This window comes from Conger conger, chromosome 13 (assembly GCF_963514075.1).
Source record: "Conger conger chromosome 13, fConCon1.1, whole genome shotgun sequence".
Lineage (NCBI taxonomy): Eukaryota > Metazoa > Chordata > Actinopteri > Anguilliformes > Congridae > Conger > Conger conger.
In genome coordinates this window covers 27818126-27836239 of record NC_083772.1, presented here as the reverse complement: position 1 = coordinate 27836239, position 18114 = coordinate 27818126, and the positions used below count along the sequence as shown (strand labels likewise).

General features: G+C 42.1%; 1 pseudogene; it reads left to right on the top strand.

Moving 5' to 3' along the window:
• The first annotated feature begins 631 nt into the window (after nucleotides 1-631).
• On the top strand, nucleotides 632-10661 carry LOC133108125 (extracellular calcium-sensing receptor-like; annotated as a pseudogene).
• The last annotated feature ends 7453 nt before the right edge of the window (nucleotides 10662-18114 follow it).

Below are 18114 nucleotides of genomic sequence, written 5' to 3'. Positions count from 1 at the left end.
AATTCATATTTTATTGTAAAAATCAGGTCAGAATTAGCATAAGAACACAGTGAACAATACATTCAGTGAATTTATTGTGTTGTGCTTTTCCTAATACTGACATGAGTAGCATAGGCCTAAGCTTTAGTTATGTAAACATCCCAACTATCATTAGTTGATTTGTTGACTTGTTGATTTGATTCTCTGGCCATCCACATTGGTCCATGGTTCTGACTTGATGAATACAAATGTTCTGAAGTAGCACAAACAATGTAGCCCAATAACGTCCCAATAACCAAAGTTACTCATGAGCCAAATAAAATCCAAAGTATAATAAGTATAATCTCTAAAATATCTGTCTAATGGTGTGTGTGTGTGTGTGTGTGTGAGTGGGTGGGTGTGTCCGTGAGTAGGTTATATGCATTTGTGTGCGCATGCATATAATCTTGACAGTACGTAGCCACTCCTCTGCATGTGCTTCACCTGTCCATGAGCTCAAGGGGCTGTACTCCAGCAGGGTATTTAAACATGAGAGAGTGCCATATCCTGACCTCAAAGCATGAAGATGATGTGGATGACGCTGGTTCTGGCACTGGTGGCTGGAGCTCTCACCCAGGCAAAAGGAACTTCAAGGTTGGGGTGCACACTGCAGGGGACCCCCAGGCCTGCTTCTATATCCCAGGCTGGGGATTTGGTGATCTGAGGCGTTTTTCCCATCCACAGAAATGTGATCACCATTGAGCACAACTACACCAGCCGACCCGAAGTGCCAGACTGTACAATGGAATGTTTGTACTCTAGCACATTGGATTTGAAATGAAACAAAAAGAATAATGAGGTTTAAATGCAGATGGTCCCCTTTAATTTGAAGGTATTTACATTCATATCAGGTAATCCATGCAAGAAGGACATCCCTTGTTGACAATTGCCACACTAAGGAAATGGATGTACATGCCTTCAAATTCAATAGAACGGTCTGCATTCTAACCTCATTATTCATTGCTTAATTTCAAATCCTGAGCCATTCATTTCATCATCCTCTGCATAAATACAGAATCAAAAGAACAGAAATTATACCACTGTCCAAATACTGTAATATGCACTGTATTGATATTTTATGTCATTTCACATTCACGTTGCATGTTGTTATGTTTATGTCAAGGTTTGTGACTTTTCATATTGCTGTTCACAACAGTTTGGCTTTCAAGCAACTGCGCTTTGCTCGAACCATGGTTTTTGCCATCAAGGAGATCAACAACAGTTCAGAGCTCCTGCCAGGTGTAGCTCTGGGATACCAGATCCATGACTCCTGCTACTCTGTTCCAGTGGCGGTGAAGGTGACATTCCAGCTTGCCAATGGCATTGAGCCAGTCTTCTTTCCAAACCAGTCCTGCTCAAAGTCTGCCACTGTCCACGCTGTTGTGGGAGAATCTAGCTCCACTCTTTCTATTGCCATGTCCAGACTTCTCGGACCCTTAGGCATCCCCCAGGTGAGCTCCTCCTGACCAGACCTTGATTGCATATTCCAATAAATTACCTGAAATTATTATATAATAATCATAGCATTCAAAAATGTATTTGAAATTAATATAGAGATTAGCCATTAAATATATAGGGGCAACATTAGCTCAGGAGGTAAGAGCAGTCGTCTGGCAGTCGGAGGGCTGCCAGTTCGATCCTGCCCCGAGTGTGTCGAAGTGTCCCTGAGCAAAACACCTAACCCCTAAATGTTCCTGATGAGCTGGTTGAGCCAAGCATGGCAGTCAATCGCCATGCATGTGTTAATGGGCGAATGAAGAGGATCAGTTGTACAGCGCTTTGGATAAAGGTGCTATATAAATGCCAGCCATTTACCATATAGGATATTGTGTTCATATTGTGCCTTTATGTATCCAACCCACACAAAAAATATTTTTGAAAGCCTGCTGCTTTCATAGAACAGTGTTTCTGTGAACCGACATCTTCATCATCATTTCCTCATTTCAATAATAGACTTTGAATTTTCTGAATGTGGCTACAGGAATTTGTGTGTAATGCTTAATAGACAGATAAATAGGTGGGTAGAAATATTCACTAATACACTTTTTTTAAATAATAAAATGACATTCACTGTAAAATGTTCGATCTTTCCTTTCATGGAGCAATAGGTGAGCCATTTTGCCACCTGTGCATGTCTTAGTGACAAGATGCAGTACCCCACCTTCTCCAGGACCATCCCCAGTGACTACTTCCAGGCAGCTGCCCTGGCTAGGCTAGTCAAGCATTTTGGCTGGACATGGATTGGAGCAGTGCGGAGTGACTCAGACTACGGGAACAATGGGATGGCCGCCTTCCTGCAGGCAGCGCAGGCAGAGGGCATCTGTGTGGAGTACTCAGAGGCCATTTACAGGACCAACCCCCGTGCAAAGGTGCAACGTGTGGTAGAGGTCATTCGCAGGTCCACGGCCCGTGTCATTGTGGCGTTCATTTCCTCGGGTGACTTGCTGGGCTTGCTGTCGGAGCTGGAAGGCAAGGCACTGCCCCCACTACAGTGGATTGGGAGTGAGGCCTGGGTCACTAACCGCAAGATGTTGCAGTTCCGTCTGTTTGCTGGTGCCATTGGCTTTGGAATTCCCCGCTCGGTCATTCCGGGGCTGCAAGGCTTCCTTCTGGACCTGGAGCCGGCACAGGTTTCCCACTCACCCATCCTTACTGAGTTCTGGGAGAGTGCTTTTGGCTGCAGCCTGGGGGGTATTGAGACTCCACCAGGCCTGAAACCATGCGATGGAAAACAGAATCTGGGAGACCTGCAGAATCCCTACACAGACACATCCCAGCTGCGCGTCTCCAACATGGTATACAAGGCAGTGTATGCAATAGCCCATGCCATGCACAGCATCATCTGCACGGATGAACTCCACTGTAACACGAGTATCAGAGTTCAGCCACAGCAGGTACAGTAAAGTCTCCATTACACAATCTTTCAACTGCAATGGATTAGGGTATTATTAAAGTGTTATTATTATTGTTATTATTATTATAATCACAAAAACTTTTGTTCTGTATTACAAATTAGTAACACCTCAGGCACAATGAAACATGAAATCTCCCAATATTATCTTTTTATATAATATTGTACAACATCATTCGTCTTTTTCATATTTTCTATCATGATAAACAACATTTTTACCTCCTTTCTTTCATTTTGACCAAAAGAAACCCATCCAAAAATTACATTTCTGTGCTCTGGCTCCAGACATTTAAGTTTTTCCACCTGACACTGAATCCCCATTAGGCATTATTAGGCATTATAAAAGTTATAATGCACAGACAGGTAGCACAGCCTTCATCAGCCAGTACTTTGCCAACTAATGGAGCACAACAACCTTCAGGGAGCTGCAGGGAGGGGTGAATGGGATGAATCTGATCATACACATCAAATTAATTTCCCTTCTGCTGGGAATGTGTAGTGCAGGACCAACTTTTGTCTGGTTGACCCATTTAGCTAGCTCCCCCTTCCTCCAACAATGCTGTGTGCCATTCAGGGTAGCTTTCCCTCCAGGAACCGCGAGCCATAGTTTGCTTGGAGGTCTCTTCTGGTGGGGTGGATACCATTGTTCCCCACAAGCAGTGGATCAGTGTCTGGGACGACAAATGCTGGCACAGATCTTTTCTTCAGGTCAGTGGTTGGTGGTTCTAATCCCGGTGTAGCCACAATAAGATCCGCACAACCGTTGGGCCATTGAGCAAGGCCCTTAACCCTGCATAGCTCCAGGGGAGGATTGTCTCCTGCTTAGTCTAATGAACTGTAGGTCACTCTGGATAAGAGCGTCTGCCAAATGCCAATAATGTAATGTAATGTAACTCCATAATATGGTAAATTTTGAGGATTGTATTTCTTACCCTCTGAGAACAGGGTGATTCTGTCTCTATCTATACTTGACACTCATCACTTGTGAGCCACAATCAATCAGAGCCCAACATTCCATCCCATTGGTCTCTACCTCTCCTTCATTCTTCAAGCCCACTAACGCAGTTCTTTCTCCAACTCTATAGCTTAATTGCCCTATGTAACGTTACATAGGTAGCTAGCTAACATAATTAGCTAGTAATGTTAACATTACATTACCACCAAGCCAATATAGACGAGCAAGCTAAAACCCTTTTTTTTAAGTTGACTAGCTTAATTATGGCTTTGTACAGTTGTATCGCTAGCTACTAGTAAATAAGATGTGAGTTGAGCTAACTGCCAACTACTTGAAAGCAGTCAGAAATAGCCTGTCATGACAACAATAGCCTGTGCATCTCATTAGCCGGAAAGTGCATACTCCTTAACTCCGCAACCACCCTCCTCCACTCTCCATCCATCCATCCATCCATTATCTTAACCCGCTTATCCTGAACAGGGTTCCAGTGGGGCTGGAGCCTATCACAGCATACATTGGACAAAAGGCAGGAATACACCCTTTCACTCACACGCTCATACCCATGGACTCTCCAATCAGCCTAACCTGCATGTCTTTGGACTGTGGGAGGAAACCGGAGTACCCGGAGGAAACCCACACGAACACGGGGAGAACAAGCAAACTCCACACAGAGAGGCCCCGGCCGACCGGGACTTGAACCCAGGACGTCCTTGCTCCTCCACTTTCTGCTCCGGAAATATATATATGCTATATATAACGCCCTGCATTAATGATCAGGAATCGGTCATATTTTCTCCTTAAAATTCTATGGAGCTGGTCCAACTGGTCAACCAGCTGTTTCAAAACCTAGCTCAAGGTGTATATCAAGGGTTGATTTTGGTTTGTGAAGATGGACAGGGATGTAATGTCATACAAGCAATGAGAAAACAATGATATGGACCAGGTTTCGTTTGCTTGTAGCCTATCAAGATAGCAAAGTATGCCTTTGAACAACTAAAGGACACAAAAAACACTGCCTGCTATTCACACTCCTGGATGTCAAGGGGCAGCACAGCCGCTAAGGTCTTTGCTGAGTGACATCACTTCCGCTCTGCCATTTTGACTCCATATGGCTCTGGCAATGTATAATGCGTATGTTCCGTGAGGCACGTGGCTTGCTGTTGCGCAAGGCCTTACATTATTGAGTCACTGACTAACAGACAAGCTAACTTTTCACCACATTTTCAACGGGGCCTCGTTCTCGAAATATCAATTTTAATAACAACCGTAGCACATGAATACACAATTTTAGGAAAAGGCACGAGTCCATTTAAAAGTAGGACATGTTCTAATTGGGTGAGAAACTGAAAAAACGCTTGTAGAAGAGTGCAAACAAAAAACTTGAAAATGCTAATATTTTCACTCATCTTTTTAATAAAAACTACCAAACAGATTTTTATGAGATTTTCAGGATTAGTGGACGGTCTGCCTTTCCAAAAGATTTGTCATGTATATTGGTCCCAGAATGGCGAAACGATGAGGCTGGCAATTTTTTTGTTTTGCATGCAAGTGTGGTTCGGGCATTATCTAACAGTGGCATGACCTTTTTGTTGCACCTCTTTTTGAATGTATCCATATGACCTTGACCTTTGACAAATATGTGCCCAGTGTCAAGCTTCAAGTTGATACTTTGTTTGTCCTAATTGGATATATAGTTCTGGAGTTATCAGTGAAAAATTGTTTTCTAAGATGGCCGCCCTATCGGACAAAAAGTAGGTTATGGTCACAAAATGACATTGCAAATCTTCAGTAAATATATGCAGTACTGTGCAAAAGTTTTAGGCAGGTGTGAAAAAATGCTGTAAAGTCAGAATGCTTTCAAAAATAGAAATGTTAATAGTTTATTTTTATCAATTAACAAAATGCAAAGTGAGTGAACAGAAGAAAAATCTAAATCAAATCAATATTTGCTGTGACCACCCTTTTCCTCCAAACCAGCATCAATTCTTCTTGGTACACTTGCACAAAGTCATAGATTTTGGGTAGGCATATAGTCAGGTGTGTGATTAACTAATTATACCAAATAAGAGCTAATGATCATCAATTTAATATGTAGGTTGAAACACAATCAGTAACTGAAACAGAAACTGAAACAGCTATGTAGGAGGGTTAAAACTGGGCGAGGAACAGCCGAACCCTGCTTCCAAGGTTGCTGAAGACAGTTTAATGTCAGAAGTCATACACCATGACAAGACTGAGCACAGCAATCAGCAAGGTCTCTCCCAAGCAAAAATATCAGACAGAAAAGGCAGACAGGTGTTTCCAGATGTGCTTTCCGAGCTCTGTTGAAGAAGCACAAAGAAACAGGCAACGTTGAGGACCGTAGAAGGAAACTTAGTGCAGCAGACACATCATGCTTACTTCCCTTTGCAATTGGAAGATGTCCATCAGCTCAGAATTGGCAGAAACCAGTGGGACCCAGGTACACCCATCTACTGTGCCGAGAAATCTGGTCAGAAGTGGTCTTCATGGAAGAATTGCGGCCAAAAAGCCATACCTCCGGCCAAGCAAGTCAAGTATGCACAAAAACACAGGAACTGGGGTGCACAAAATTAGCAGCAGGTTCTCTGGACTGATGAGTGAAAATGTAAAAAATTTGGCTGAAGCAGAAGGTAGTTTGTTCGACAAAGGGCTGGAGTGTGGTACAAGAATGAATGTCTTGCAACAGTGGAGCATGGTGGAGGTTCCTTGCAAGTTTGGGGCTGTATTTCTGCAAATAGAGTTGGGGATTTGGTCAGAATTAATGGTCTCCCCAATGCTGAGAAGTACAGGCAGATACTTATCCATCATGCAATACCATCAGGGAGGCATCTGATTGCCCCGAAATGTATTCTTCAGCAGCACAATGACCCCAAACATACAGCCAATGATATTAAGAACTATCTTCAGCGTAAAAAATAACAAGGAGTCCTGGAAGTGATGCTATAGCCCCCACAGAGCCCTGATCTCAACATCATCGAGTCTGTCTGGGATTACATGAAGCGACAGATGCATTTGAGGCTGCCTAAATCCGCAGAAGAACTGTGGCTAGTTCTCCAAGATATTTGGTACACCCTACCTGCTGAGTTCCTTCAAAAAACTGTGTGCAAGTATACCTAGAAGAATTGATGCTGTTTTGAAGGCAAAGGGTGGTCACACCAGATATTGATTTGATTTAGATTTTTCTTCTGTTCATTCACTTCTTCTGCATTTTGTTAATTGATAAAAAATAAACGATTAACATTTCTATTTTTGAAAGCATTCTTATTTTACAGCATTTTTTCACACCTGCCTAATACTTTTGCACAGTACTGTATCTCTGATGAACAATAACATACAGTATAGACAAATATAGGCCAAAAAAGTCAAAGAAATTTGTTGCACCTCTTTTTCAATTGGCCATATGACCTTGACCTCTGACCTATATAGTTGGCCTTTAAGAAATATGTCCCTCAATTCAAACTTCAAGTTGATATTTTGCTTGTTGTGATGTTTTCCAAGATGGCCACCCTACAGGACGAACAGTAGGTCAAGGTCATTAAACAAATAGATGTTGGATGGACAAGGACTAGTTCCGGGGCTTTGTGGTTTCTGAGATTCCGTTGCCACAAACTTAACTGGCCAAAAGAAAGAAAAAAAAAACATTTTGACGTTTTGGAGGAGTGGGTGCACATGGAGTCTGATGACACATATAATTCCTGCAGGAAATCAATTTAGAAAGAAAACCAACAATTGGTATAAGCCACCCACTACCAAATCTGCCATAGTATTCAATCAGTTTGTTTGCCAGTCAAAGGTCATTCATAGAGTTGGGGGGGTTTGGGTTTGTAGTTTCTGATCTCCTGTCGGCCATTCCAGATTGATGAGATGTCTGATGAGATGTCTGAGTAGTGCCTTTTAGCGTCCTTAACAACCTTGCCAAGTGAGTACTTTCTATACTTTTCCTTTTTTAAACACGTTTATCAGAAAACCACAGTTTGTCATTATTGTAACTCACCCTGATGCACATTGGGATGCAACAGTCCTCACAGAAGCTGATGTAAGACAGCATTGTATTTATCAAGATTATTAGTGTCAATCATAAAAATGTCTCATAGCTTCACTGCACCACTTCAATGATCTCCTCACTAAAGGTTTAGAGAGTTTTAATTTCTGCCTGTATGCGGGGATCAGATGTATAACTGGTTGGTCAGATTGTCCCAGTGGAGTGTGGGAGATTGTGTGGGAGATGCCGCTGACTGTGGTTTAGCAGTGATCCAAGGTGTTCTCCTCTCTGGTCGGGCGTTCAATGAACTGTGCATTTGGGGAATTTGTGAAATACATTTCCTTTGTTAAAGGCACCCAGAATAATGACCACTGAGTCTGGGTTTTAAATGGATAGTTAACATGGAAGTTGAGCTGGCTACTAGCAAGTGAACTATCAGCCCTCTTACATCTTATCAGGTTATGGAGCACCTGAGAAAAGTAAACTTCTCCAGGAATGGGTACAAAGTCTCCTTCGATGCCAATGGGGATCCAGTGGCCAATTATGAGTTGGTGAACTGGCAGGTGAAGGATGGGCACATGGAGTTTGTGACTGTGGGACACTATGATGCATCCGCCCCCGGTGGACAGGTGTTCACCATGAAGAAAAACATTACCTGGGCAAGTGGCCAACCACAGGTAATTTCACATTGAAATATAATTTCATTAGACAGTTATGGTTTGTGAGAGTTGTCTACTGCTGTGATATTTGTTTGAAGGTGCCTGTGTCAGTGTGCAGTGAGAGCTGTCCCCCAGGCACTCGGAAGGCTGTGCAGAGAGGAAGGCCTGTCTGCTGCTATGACTGTGTGCCCTGTGCTGAGGGAGAAATCAGCAATGCTACAGGTACAGAAAGGGAAGAATAATTATAACTTTGTAATGTAGCACATCCAATATTTAAGCGTTATGGAATGAGAACCTGTGGCATATGATGGATATTGGCACAGCTAGTGGGGTGGTAAAAGAAAGACAATACAAACTTTATATTAATGTATTTTTAATAGAACTATGTCCTACTTTTTTGTGAAATATATTCTTCTGCTAAACAGTAATTTATTGGTTGCTAAGAAACGGTATTGCTAACGTTAGCAAGAAATATTGTATCCCCACTTCAGTACCTAAGCAACGTTAGCTAGCTACCTTGCTACTTTACAATACACCTGACGACACTGACACACAAGTCATTTGTCTTTGTTGTAGACGTTTATCTGGACACTGCCAGATAACATACAGTGATTGAAATATTGAAATATAATTGGCCGGGGTTTGGTGGTTGCGCGAGTATTTCAATCCATTATATTTATAAATATAGTTAGATTTTTTTTACATTCCTACTCCTTTCCAAATCCCCAAGAAGGTCAATGGACTCTTTACAATCATTAATCTTGTTTTACTTCGGTAGGCTACTACCCGCGATGATGATGATAACGTAAAGTTACATTCATTCCGGTTACAATGTAAATAACCATGATCTACACACATGGAGGAATATTAAAAGATGTGAACATTCCATTTAGCCATGCGTATATCGAGGATATTGGCACAGCTAAATGCAAATTGACCAATAGAGACAATGGACTGGACCTGTTGTAAAATTGCATTTACCATCGGTAAATTCTGAATATGTACAGTTTATTTAGATGAATGTACTTTGCTGGCTTTCTCTTGGGGGACACACCTGTAACTTAATTTAAATTTAGGCTAGACCATGTTCATAACTAATATCGGTGCTGAGATTGGAAGCAGAAAACTATGTTTTCCATCCATGCCCTGACCTCTTAGTGCATTCCTGAACAATTAGCCTTTCTCTCTTTTGTGCAGATTCCCTAGACTGCATCACCTGTTCAGCTGATTACTGGTCGAATGCTGAGAAGGATGAATGTGTTCCCAAGCCTGTTGAGTTCTTGTCCTTCCATGAGGTTCTTCGGATCATCCTGACAGCATGTTCGGTGACTGGGGCCTGCATGTCCATCATGGTGGCTGCTGTGTTTTATAGACACAGGGACACTCCTATTGTCAAAGCCAACAACTCAGAGCTGAGCTTCCTGCTGGTCTTTTCATTGAAACTGTGTTTCCTTTGCTCTCTTACCTTCATCGGCCGGCCCTCTGAGTGGTCCTGTATGCTGTGCCACACTGCGTTTGGGATCACCTTTGTCCTCTGCATCTCTTGTGTTCTGGGGAAAACAATAGTGGTGTTAATGGCCTTCAGGGCTACACTTCCAGGCAGTAAAGTCATGAAGTGGTTTGGGCCACTCCATCAGAAACTGAGTATTCTTGCTTTAACTCTCATTCAGGTCCTTATTTGTTAACAATTTTTGGTTAACAATATCCCCTCCATTCCCCAACAAGAACATGAAGCACTACAAAGAAAAGATCATTCTGGAATGTGATGTAGGATCAGCAGTGTGGTTCTGGGCTGTACTGGGTTATATTGGATTCCTCTCAATATTGTGTTTCGTTTTAGCTTTTCTGGCTCGTAAGTTGCCTGACAACTTCAACGAAGCCAAATTAATCACATTCAGCATGCTCATATTCTGTGCAGTCTGGATCACCTTTATACCAGCTTATGTGAGTTCACCTGGAAAGTTCACTGTAGCTGTGGAGATCTTTGCAATTTTAGCTTCCAGCTTTGGTCTGATCATTTGCATTTTTGCCCCTAAATGTTTCATAATATTGTTTTGGCCTGAGAAAAATACCAAAAAGCACATGATGGGGAAAATGGCATGAAAATCTCTCTGAAACTCAAAAGAAAAGTCAGTAATATTGTCATGATGATTGTATTCAAAATTGTAATTTTCAAAATATTTCTTCAGCTGTACAATGTCTTGAAAAATTTAAATGCTAAATATCTCTGAGGACCTTATTTTTACTTTACTAATATTAACCTAGCTGGCCACAGACCCTCAGGGATTTCAAACCACCAATAAAAGATTCTTGAATCAGGGTGATTTCTGGCATTTGTGTACAGTGTGCAATTGCTCAGTCCTCATTGAAAAAGAACGAGAGTAACACGACTGGAACTCGACAGATTTCCTTGGGAGCAAAGCCTGATGGGTAGGCAGAGTCATTCTTACTCCTGGGAGCTGCAGTGGGGAGCTGTAGGTATGGCAGAAGTTCACTTCAGCTGCTATCTGAACAAAACATAATTACTGCTGAACATGTTTGTTTTTCAGGGCAGGGAGGTAAAACCTCTGTATTTACAGACCATTATTTTGGGAGGGCAGACTTGTTTTTGTCTTTTTTTTTTTTTGGGAGGTAAAGCCTGTGTGAATTAATCTTCATAAAGCAACTCCCACAAATTCAGATGGTTAATGGAACCAAATAAACCAGTATTTCTGCTGCATTGCTAGTCTCCATCTAAGTGTGCAGTGTACAGGGCTTATTTTTAATTTCTTGGCAATTTTCTTCTGGAGGTTATTTGAGGTTCATGAGACTGATTGATCTCTCAACAGAGAGGAAATGTCATGCATACTATTAATAATGAAATTGGCTATGACGTAATTTGAGATTTGCAATCCATTGGTGTACGCAACCATTTTTCCTTCAGTGCCCCCAGATCTTTCAGTGCACAACAATGTGCTCGTTTGCGCACCTTGTAGCCAGAACATATCCAAGCACTTGGCACAGACAGAATTCAGTTAGTTTGAGCTAACCAGGCAATCAGAACAGTGGTTTGTTGATGTAAATATGGCAAGACACAGCAGCTAAAACAGGCTGTTCCTGATAAAGCACATGAGAGGCGCTGGAGAATGGACATTTAAAACTGGATAGAGATTGATTTTGGTAAGACCCTTCATCTCGAGACTTCATCTCGTTCCCGCCGTCTGATACGCAGGTTTCAGCCCGTATCTCTGCTTGCCTGAGGGACATCCAGAGCTGGATGGACAACCACCATCTAAAGCTCAACCCAGGCAAGACTGAAATGATATTCATCCCTGCTAAAACCTCTCCCCATCTGGATCTCTCCATTTCCCTCGGGGATACCACACTCACGCCGTCACCCAGTGCAAGGAACCTCGGCGTGGTGATGGACAGCAGACTGTCCCTTTCCGAGAACATTGCAGCGGTGACCCAGTCTTGCAGGTTCTTCCTGTACAACATACGGAGAATCCGCCCCTTTCTCACCCCCTACTCGACCCAGCTCCTGGTCCAAGCGATGGTTCTGTCCCGCCTGGACTACTGCAATTCCCTCTTGACTGGCCTCCCAGCGTCCGCCATCAGACCCCTCCAACTCATCCAGAATGCAGCAGCTCGTCTGGTCTTCAATCTTCCCAAATACTCACACGTCACCCCCCTGCTTACTTCCCTCCACCTGCTGCCTGTCATGGCTCGCATCAAATTCAAAACATTGGTGCTAGCCTTCCAAGCAGTTAAAGGGTCTTCCCCAGCTTATCTACAAAAAATCATCAGACCTACACCCCTGCCAGACCTCTTCGTTCAGCCTCCACAGGCCGCTTGACAAACTCCCCATTGAGGTCAGAACTGTAGAATCTCTCCCCACCTTCAAGCGCAAGCTGAAGACACACCTCTTCAAGCAGCACCTCTCCCCGTCCCCGTCACTTTGGTCACTTTTGCTCTGTTTGTTTGTTTATTTGTTCTCAAATATCTTTGTTGTACAGGTAGCAGTTGAAATTGTACTTCCCTCTAGGGTCTTTCAGCGAACTTATCCCTGGTTATGGGTATGCACTTTGTTGTACGTCGCTCTGGATAAGAGCGTCTGCCAAATGCCAATAATGTAATAACGTATATATTATGATGTGTTGTTTATTATATGCAACCTTTTCTTGTTTATCAAGGGTGCAAATAATTCTGGACCTGACTGTACATTTATTAATTTCAATACAATTTACATATACTCTAAATATACTCAAAATTATATCAGCAACTTACTTTGCAGCCTCTACGTCAGCTTTGGGAACACTTCTGCTCTGTCTAGGTCCATGTGTCGCCCAAGCATGGCTCCCAACCCCAGGGCCAAGTCAGTAACTGAGGGCAGTGACGATGCTCACTGTGGTCTTTTTTTTTGGTCTTTGCTCAAAGCTCCTCATGGAGATCCTCTTTCCGAACCTGTAGAGAAAAACAATACGCTATTAAATCCATATTCTTTTTGGAGTCACAGTACAGCAAATGGAAGGCGACTAGTCATAAAGTGCAGATAGAGCAATTACAAACCCGCATCAGGCTTCTTACCATATTGTTGGATGTTTTCTGCTGTGATCCTTCTTCTTAGTTTGTCTTGAACGATTGTGTTTCCTTCTTCCCCATTTCCCTCTTCTCCACTTCTGTGAGCATCATTTGCTTCCAATTCAGTCACCATCATTTGGATTATGTGGCACATTCTGCTTTATTTCTTTCTTTTTTGACCAAATGTTTTTATTCAAAGTCAGTTTAATATGGAAAATTTTAAACATATAATTTTCTCTTTTTTGCCTGTGTTCCCAATGAGACCAGGACAAAGAGTACAGTGGCTTCCGTCTTTTGCGCAAGCTTCTTTTTAGCTGCAGTGAGGCCAGTCAACCATAAGCATTTTTGAGGTAGATATTAATCAAGTTTTGAATTGTTATTCAAAATGAGTACTCTGGGACAGCATGACATATCTCTGTTAACAATATTGTATAAAGTTGCGGCCACTTGGTTCCAAAACTGATTTGCATCGAGCAATCCCAAAACATATGCATGAAGGTGGCAAGGCACCCTCGAGGACCCACAACTCCCAGATCAGAGAATTAGCGAGCTTCAAGATCTGACTTTTTCTTGGTGTTTTTTACACTCAGTGATCACTTTATTATGTACACCTGTACAACAGCTAGTTAATTCAAATATTTAATCAGTCAATCATCTGGCAGAAACTAAATGCTTAAAAGCTTGCAGATGAAAAAAAAAATTACAGCTCGAAATAAGTTAATTTGCCATTGCTTTTTCATTATTGTTTTCTAATGTAATAATTTAAGTTAATCTTGTGGACTGTAAATATGAATTTTGTAACATTTGACAAAATATCTGGGGCCTAATTATGTAAAATGGCCATTCTGAAGCAGGAGTCGACTGACAGAGATTATTACTGCATCTTAATGTCCGTGCTTTTACACTCCACAGTTCACTTTTACTGTCGTGTGTGGTTTCCTGTGCATGTGTGGTGAGAAGAAGATTTAAGACAAAAGAATGGAACCATGGAACCATGACAGGTCATTTTGTAAATAATATATAGCTACTCGTATATGCATTTGACCAAGAAGGTAATGCCTCTTCCTCTATATAAGCCCAGGGGGCGGTGCTGCAGCAGGGTATTTAAACATGAGAGAGTGCCATATCCTGTCCTGAAAGCATGGAGATGATATGGATCATGCTGGTTCTAGTTCTGGCTGAAGCTCTCACTCTGGTAAAGGGAAATTCAGGGTCTGGATGCACACTGCTGGGCACCCCATGGCCTGCTTCTTTATACCAGCCTGGGGACTTTGTGATCGGGGGAGTTTTTACCATCCACAGCTATGTGATCACATCTGAGCACAACTACACCAGCCGATCCAAAGCGCCACGCTGCACAGGGAGGTCAGTGAAGGGAGGACAGCCATATGTTCAGAATCTGGAGATGCAAAATATTAATATGGACAAAATATGTTGTGAAATATAATTGATACACCGTGTGACAACCCTGGGAGGGAGATGCGGCAGTACCAGGATTGCACTTTAGTGTGCCACAAGGAGAGAGCACACCCACACTAACACAAAAACAAATAATTTAAAAGCCTTCACCCTTCCCCTTCCTGGCAAAAACAACAAAATAAACTAAATCAGGATTGCTGCCCTTTTCAGCACTGTCTTCCAGGGCGCAGACAAAATAAAAAACGAAACACAAACCGCACTCTCTCGGCATGTGCTCCCGGTCTCGGCATCATACTGTGGGGAGCAGCACACCTTTAAGCACTTGGGCTGATTAGTTAAGACAAACCTGCATGCGTAGGCGGAAAACAAAAATTAAAACTTGCACGCCTGTATATTAGTTCATAACGTTATACGTAGATGACTGAGTAAATCCATAGTGTGTACTGTCCATTACTAGGTAAAACAGTTCACAATCAAGCAGAATGAACTGAAATGATTTTACCATGGCGTAAATAGCAACTGGGGTGCCGTGTGTCTGATGTAAATGCCTACCCCCACTTACTATTTGCGTGTTTGTTTCAAAAACTGATTGTTCAAGACAGTGAATGAATCTTGAAAGGGACATCTCTGTGTAAAACCAATGGTAAGACTCTATATTTATTGTATATTTAGACCCAGATATTGATGGTAGATAGGAGCTTGGTAAAATTAAACAAGAATCCAAACTACATGGTAATGGCGGCACTTGCTTTTACTTTTCGTACTTCACTTAGTAATGAAATTGGAACAAGTAGTTTGTTGCATCCTCTCGTGATGTTTGCAGGAACACTGAATATCAGCATTTCTATCAGCATTCAGCACTCTCATGGTGTCATGGCCACTAGGGGGCTTGCGCGAAGGGGTTAAGAGAAAAACCGCAACTTTAGAAATATACATGTTCTGTAATTCTAAAAAGTCCCTGTCCATCTATATATTTTATTTATTACAACTCCAATATTACCTCATACCATAACCTGTTGGTCTTCATGGTGTACCCAGGTAAAGTCCCACTCATATATAAATCTAAATATGACATTTGTGCGCTTAAAACATTTTCATATTGTCATTTCACACCTTGTTCATGTTCTGTGATGTTTATGTCAATGTTTGTGACTCTTCATATTGTTCTTCACAACAGTCTGGCTTTCCGGGAACAGCGCTTTGCAAGAACAATGGTTTTCGCCATCAAGGAGATCAATAACAGTTCAGAGCTCCTGCCAGGTATAACTCTGGGCTACCAGATCCATGACTCCTGCTACTCCATGTGAGTGGCTTTGAAGGTGGCATTCCAGCTTGCCAATGGCATTGAGCCATTCTTCTTTCAAAACCAGTCCTGCTCAAAGTCTGCCACTGTCCACGCTGTTGTGGGCGAATCTAGCTCCACTCCTTCTATCGCCATGTCCAGACTTCTCGGACCCCTCAGCATCCCCCTGGTGAGCTCCTCCTGTCCAGTCCTCCACTGCATGTTGTGATAAATTACCTGAAATTATTATGATATAATCCTTGCATTCAAAAATGTATTTGAAATAAATGTAGAGATTAGCCCAACTTTCCTTTCTATTTGGATGATTCACTTTTTGATGATTCAGATTTTACCATACAGATGCTACAAACATATTGACAGAAACCTTAGAATCTTGACTTCACAATGCAACTATTGACAATATTAATAGGTTAAAAATGTTTTAAATTAGATTAATAATTTACTCATTCATATGTGAGTTTCGTCCCGCACGAATTCCGGCCCATCTCATTCAAATTGAAACGAGGTGTTAAGTATTCTCTGGCAGGGGAGGGGCGATGCCATGTTCGAGAACGGCAACTGTGAAGTATGATACAATGGCATACAGAAACATACGTTATTTATATATCGCACAATTGATATTAGCATACTGTATCTATGTTCGAGGAAAAAGAAGAAACTTTAAACACTTTGAAATCACTGTATATAAAGTTGTGTCACGTTTCAGGTCTGTCTCGCCATGTTTTATGTTTATTCATGTTGTCTTAGTCACGTAGTGTCTTATCATGTATTATGTTAGTCTAGGTTCGTCATGTTGTTTAGTTATGTTTCGTTACAATTTATTTTCTTGTCATGTTTAGTTATGTCTCGTTACGATTTATTTTCTTGTCATGTCTAGTTATGTTTCGTACGATTATATTACCTTGTTATGTTGAGTGGTTATCGTCTTTGTTTTGTTTTGTGTCATGTTTTGATTTATGTTTATTGTTATGTTAACTGGTCGTTGTTTATGCATACACTTTTACATGTCTTTCCGCAAACCTTGCGTTCCGCCTTTTCTCTCTCTCTCTTTCTGTCATTCACTCCTTAATTGTTTCCATTTGTCTATTTACTAAAACTACTAACGCTAGATCAGGATTGGGTAGAAACTAACAAACTAATCATGTGTTCATGTTACCTTACGTTTCTTGTGCATGTCATTTACTAATTTACTAATGCTAGGGCAGGATAGGTTTATTACTAACGATCTACTAATCTCCTTGTTAAACTTGTCATCCATCGCACCTGTTTTCCATTTCCTTGCTACGCTCTAACTAATTGTCTACACCTGTCTGCACCCGCATTTATAGCCCAGTCGCGCAACTGTTCACTGCGAAATTGTCTGCCTCTGTTTACCACGCAACTCTTGAGCATTACGATTATTGATTACACGTTACGATCCAAGCCTGTTTACCGACCATTGTTATTGATTTCTGTTTTGTTGACCACTGTTTGTTTTTGACCACGTCCTCGCCTACCGTTTTGTACTTTTGCTTTGCTGATTGTTTCATGGTTTCGACTCCCACTTCGCCCACGACTACGCCTCTGCCTGCCGTCCGTCCGTCTGTTCATCTGCCCCGCTGACAGCTCTCCTGCTACCGGACCTCCCTGCACGTCTACCGACTACGAGTTTGCCTCTTCCCTCGGCACCGTGCTTTTTGTTTGTTTACTATTTGTTTGGCTGGATCTACGTGTATGGACTTTGCTTGTTTTGACTACGCTCCTGGGATTCGTCCCGAATAAAGCCCTGAGGGGTCTTTATATTACTATTGTTTCTGAGTCGTGCATTTTGGGTCCAACCCCCACGCACCCGTCTCAAGTTGATTAAAATGACAAATGTCAGAGCATGGCACAGTCAGCAGTTTACCTCATTTTGCCCTCAGACCCAGAGGGTTGAAAGATGAGTATTTAGCTATGCATATATTGTGGATATTGGCATGGCTGGAATGCAAACTGAACAATAGAGACAATGGACTGAACCTATCTGTTGTAAAATTGCATTGAGCATAGGTAAATGTACTTTGCAGGCTCTTGGGGGACACACCTGTAACTTAATTAGCTTCGGCAAGACCATGTTCATGACTAATATCGGAAGCTGAAAACTATTCACAGCCATAGTTCATCTCACAGTCCTTTGGCCCTGTTCTTCTTGCCCTGGCCTTGTAGCACATTCCTTCTCTCTTTTGTGCAGATTCCCTGGACTGCATCACCTGTTCAGCTGATTGCTGGTCGAATGCTGAGAAGGATGAATGTCTACCCAAGCCTGTT